This window comes from Silene latifolia, chromosome 2 (genome assembly GCF_048544455.1).
Source record: "Silene latifolia isolate original U9 population chromosome 2, ASM4854445v1, whole genome shotgun sequence".
NCBI classification, from domain to species: Eukaryota; Viridiplantae; Streptophyta; class Magnoliopsida; order Caryophyllales; family Caryophyllaceae; genus Silene; species Silene latifolia.
Window position 1 is genome coordinate 23,726,512 of NC_133527.1, and position 5,757 is coordinate 23,732,268.

At 39.3% G+C, this 5,757-nt stretch overlaps 1 non-coding gene across 1 annotated transcript; it reads left to right on the forward strand.

Annotated features, from left to right (window-relative positions):
• Positions 1-2,458: 2,458 nt before the first annotated feature.
• Positions 2,459-2,565, forward strand: LOC141645048 (small nucleolar RNA R71). Its single transcript, XR_012544642.1, has one exon. It is a non-coding gene; the product is annotated as a small nucleolar RNA R71 (small nucleolar RNA).
• Positions 2,566-5,757: the final 3,192 nt, after the last annotated feature.

The following is a 5,757-nucleotide window of genomic DNA, read 5'->3' on the forward strand; positions in this document are numbered from 1 at the left end:
AAGTCACAAAGAGCTATTAATATAGGAACACCACCAACTACAAGGAATTGAAAAGCTCCTCGGGTCACCAAGTTTAATAGGCATTTTGTTAAGGATATGAGCACTACATGCTTCTTCCATTGCCACTATTTCTTTGTCACCCCACGACTCTTTTCTTAGTCAAAATATCCTTTAAACATTTTGTGTAAGTTGGCATGTTCAAGATTACCTCGGTAAAGGGTTGGGTTACTTCGAGTTTCTCAAGCATGTCACAAAACTTGGCATACTTGAAGTTTTCCCTACTCTTCGTGGCTCTTGAGGGGTAAGGAATATGGGAAACAAGTCGAGAACGGAAAGTACCTTCGGGGAGTTAAAATTCTTTGTTACCTTAGTGGTGGGTTGTAGGAGCACCTCCTCAGTAGCATCTTCACCCATTTTTTCCTCATAAAGTAAATCTTCAACCAAACCGTCAACTTCCTTTTTCACTAGTATTTTCCCAATTGAAGGTTTTTCAACAAGTCTTCTTCCCTTTCTTAGCTTCACTCATCCGTGCCGATGGTGTCATCGGTGGGCTTTCCCTTCCACCATTCATTTCCATTCTCTTTCTCTTGGGATCCACATCAACCTCTATCTCAAGATGCTTGTAGGGATCTTCGAGCTCTAATCCACTTCTCAAGACTATCGCATGTGCTTGGTGGCTAATTGAAGCATCCTTGGAGCTTTGCCCTTGAGCTAACAAGCCATTGAGTGGCCTATGAGGGTTAGCAAGAGCATGATCGGCCAATCGGACCTCCATTTCCCTCATTTCGTTTTGTTGAGCAAGTCTTTGGTTGGCATTTTCTTGTTGAGTAGCCTTCATGAAATTAGCCAAGTCTTGGCTATGTTGCATTTGCATGTTCTTCACCACCCTCATAAGTTCATTTTGGGAGGTGTCACCTAGGGGTTCTTGATAAGGTTGGTTGGCTATGGGTAAGGGGAATCCATAGTCAATCCGGGTGTTGGGACCTTGATAATTCCCTCTAGGGCCATTGTTGTTTAAGTTTGGTCCTTGGCCTTGTTCTTGAAACCCTTGCCCAAATCCTTGATTAGCTTGATTAATTTGGTTCCCTTGATAGAACCCTTGATTACTTTGGTTGCCTCCAAAATTTTGGTAACCTTGAGGTTGGTTCCTAAAGTTTTGGCTTTGATTTTCGGTGTTATTTCTTTGATTAGGATACCCACCCCTACGTTGGGAAAATCCAGGTGGATTGGTATTGGGTATTTGTGGTTGAAGGTGTTGTGGGTTTTTTCTTTGATAAAAAAAATCAATTCATTAATAGAACGCCATACGACACTTACAAAGAATAAGTACAATCGAAAACAAATCTAATGGAAACCAAAGAAAAACAATTTTCTAATAAACTAGGGATCTCAAAACAGAATCTGACAATTCGGCTCGTCCTATTATTGTTATCTTCACGTATCTTTTGAGGGGATCCTTCGTTTGATTTATGAGATAAAATTTACCTCTGACTGGTTCCAAAGATCCTTGACAAATCACTTTTACCCTTTGAAAGAACATGTTGCAAACCATCAACGAACTACTCTTGATTATATTACTGATAAAACTAACCTCATGAATAAATGGAAAAACCCCGAAATAAAGGACGGAAAAACGATTTTCACCAAAAGGGAGACTTTTATTGAATAGAAGATAGATATGCATAATATTGATTAAAATTTGAAACAATTTTGGGGCTTACCATCGATCGATTGATAATCGATGGAAGCCCCCTGTATAATTTGATGGAGGCTAGGGTTTTTTAGAGAGAGAGAGAGAGTGTGTGTGTGTGTGTGTGTGTGTGTGTGTGTGAGGGAGAAAGAGAGGGAGAGAGTGAGAGATTCTTTTTGAAGGTGTTGTGGGTTTTGGACATTGGTTCTCTTGTAGCTAAAATTGGGGCGATTCTTCAAACCCAGATGATAAAAGTTGGTGTTTGGGTTATAAACATTGGGATTATTGTAGGGTGATCGTGGTGGTCTTGTATTTTTGTTATAGCTTTGGAAGGCATTAACATCTTGGACATTTTCCTCATACGCCACATTGTAGTTATTGGCACACATGTCAAAAGTGTGTCCATTTCCCCCACATAGCTCACAAGATGAAACTTGGAGTACCTTCTCCATGGGTGGACCATATGAGGTGGTAACTTGATGAACTTGGTTCCTTTGCAATTTATTAAGTTGCTTGGTGAGTAAGTCAAGCTTGGCATTGGTTTCGGCATTCGAAGTAGTGGAATTTTCCTTCGGATACCGGCCATTCCTTCTAAGCACGTTGCCTCTTGTACCATAGTTGGTTTCTGAGTCTACCATCTTTTTAATGAGAGTCGTGCCCTCATCATCACCCTAATGGTCGAATCCCCCTCCCACGAAGGCATTCACCATGTCCTTGGTTCTAGGTATCAAAGTTTGAAAGAAGGTTTAAGTAATGTACCAAGCCGGAATTCCGTGGGGAGAACAACTAGCGATGAGATCTTGGTATCTATCCCATGCCTCACCTAGGGACTCTCCTTCATCTTGTTGGAAAGTATGAATCTCATTCCGGAGCATGGCGGTCTTGGTTGTCGGGTAATACTTTTCTAGGAATGCCTTGGCTAAAGCATCCCATGTGGTAAATGTGTCCGGTGGGTGAACATTCAACCAACGATCCGCCTTCCCCGTTAGAGAGAATGGGTACAACATCAACCTCAAAGTCTCCTAGGACACTCCGTTTTGCTTCATCATGCCCACTTTTCTCTTGAATCTCCTAAGGTGAGCATGAGCATCCTCATCGCATTCCCACTAAAATAATCCTTTTCTATCGAGCCCACTTGGGCGGGATGCATTTCGAAATTGTTCAGAGCCAAGGGACCAAAGTTAATTGGGTTACAAGCATCATTATGGTCGGGTCGGTTATGGTCACATAAAGACATTGGTGGTGATGGATTTGGTATTTGAGGGGGTGGTGGTTGAGGTGGAGTAGGAATTTGGAAGTCGTGAAAAGGATTTTCTATTGGTGTCTCAATTGTGTCGTTTGGTTGTAGTTGGGTTTTTGTAGATACCACATTTATGCACCTCCCGCAAACCACCCGGTGATGATTGGGCCGCATGTTTCGTACACGGAATGATTTATGACAATTCATAAGTTTATCGTCAAGTGATAGCTCAAATACTTATGTCTACCTCATAATCGTCATCTACGCGCCGATATGGTCGTTTTGACAGTAATTGGAGTACATTTGGAGTCCGGGTCAAAAATCGTCTTCATTTTCTAATAACCGCTTAAAATGCCGAGTCAGAATATTCTGGAATGTTCCGGATATTTCTATTCCATATTTTCCAATTTTTCAATCTTTGGTAAATTATATCCCGGAAATATTTTATAAATATTAAGGAAATTGAGTTCAACCGCAATTCCATAATAGAAACGTTGAAAATATTTCTTCTGCAGGAGGAAACCACTGAGGAAAAGACGCAACAGGTGTTGCGCCTCTTCCAAGAGACGCAGTGCTTGCTGCTCCTCTTCCTCAGTTCTTTTCTGCGTATTTTCAAATCTTTTCGAGATTTACTTCCAAAGTTTCACCTAAACCCTAATTCCTCCATGTGATTAGTATAAATAGGGACCTTCGTCCCTCATATTTCGCACGCGAGTGTCCACCCTTCTGTTCTTCCTTTGCATTCTAAGACCACGCTCTTGCTTTTTGGCGCCTACGTGCTTGAACTTTCGACCACGTAAGCTCGGATCTTTCCGAGTACCAGGCTCGTTTTGCATGACCGACCAATTTGACAAACTCCACATCAAGCAACTTAATCAATCTGTCTAATTTCCTCTTGGAGGGCACTTTCAGCGTACATTCGAGTCGAGCATCACTAAACGTTAACTTAGTCAATCTCGCTTCGTCAAACATGTAAGTCTGAGGGTGTAAATCCCTGCTTTATTATTGTACTTTATTTTTGTAATCATTAATGTAAGATTTACGTTGAAAACACATTCAAAACCGATTTACAAAACCTTATTTCAAACCCTTTTTACGGATTAACAGGAGACAAACGTCGAGAAGAAGCGCAACAGCTGCTTGTGGACACGGGCCACGGGGGCGCTTGGGACAAGCGTTTGCATTTGTGGAGTCGCCACCAATTTATTGTGGAAAATTGGAAACCGTTCGAATACCTCGTGCCATGTCAAGACACAAAGTAGTGACATGAACATTAAGAACTCGTTACCCTTAGCATTCTATGTCTAGAATGACTCTCGTGGATGCGAATGAACATGGATGTTCACAGAGATCTGGATGTAGGAATTATACATCTTAGATCAAACCACGGAAATATTACACATGAATAATAAGAAATTAAAGGTTGGTGACAAAGATCAAACATATCTATGGCATTGTCGAATGTGACACATAAATAAAAAACGTGTAAAGAAACTCGTCGAATGCGGGAATAGTCCCATTATCGACGAGTTTCTTTACACGTTTTTCATTTATGTGTCCCATTCGACAATGCGATAGATAGGTTTGATCTTTGTCACCAACCTTTAATTTCTTATTATTCACGTGTAATATTTCCGTGGTTTGATCTAAGATGTATATTCCATTCATGGAAATTGCTTTGCCATAAATCATTTCAATTAAAGAGAAAATACAGCTATTATCCTTTATTAAAAATGAAAAACCGTCCTTATCAAGTACGGAAACAGAAATAATGTTCTTAGACAAACTGGGTACATAGTAACAGTTATATAAAAATAACTCAAAACCACTAGGGAGTTGGATTACGTATGTTCCCTTCGAGACTGCAGCAACTCTAGCTCCATTCCCGACTCGCAGGTCCACATCACCCTTTCCGAGAGGTGTGATGTTTTTTAGGCCCTGCAAATGATTACACAGATGAAGAATCAACCTTCGGTCCTAGCAAATACGGCCTAAGAACAATATCGCAATGATATTCGCCTATTAGTTGCACCCAAGATGCTCCGAGAAATGCCCCTTAATTGCTAGAATGAGATCTCCTTAATACTTGAAGAGGAACCCTAATTTCCGAAAATATTAGGGTTTTTGTGTATATTTTGATGAGAGAATTTTTGGTCTAGAATTAGGTTAAGAAGATTAGCAAAAATGATCTCCCCCTCTCCCTTATTATAACCGAAAATAGGGAGAGTAATTAGGAAGATATTTTCTACTTATTTTCTTCCTTTATTTTGGTTTGACCGAGACTACCAAAATGAGGAGAGAAAATCTCCTTATTTTTGGTAGTTACTTTAATGTATATAATATGTACATTTTATCAATTGTCATATATATATTGTCCGTATTAATAATTCCACATACAACCGTTTGCAGTACGTCGATTTATTATTCCCGGCCTGACAACATTTATTATAACAATCTCGTATAAAATATACTTTAACTATAAATATCGCATATTTATAATTTGCTAATTAAATATAACCAATTACATTTAATTACGAATTAACATCTTAATTCGTTCAAGCTAACATTATATACATTAATTAAATATAACATATTATATTCAATTTACGAATTGACAGTTAATTCGTCTCAGCTAATATTATATAATCGGCATTAAATAATTGTCTCATCAACACGTTGACTAACTGTTTAGTCATATAAGGCATCAATGTGATTACATTTCCATAATCACATCTCTCAAACACATCCTTTAGGTGTGACTTTTAGGGACCAGTTGATCATCGCCATCAGTATGATAATAACGTTAAACTTTCTAGCAAACCAACCG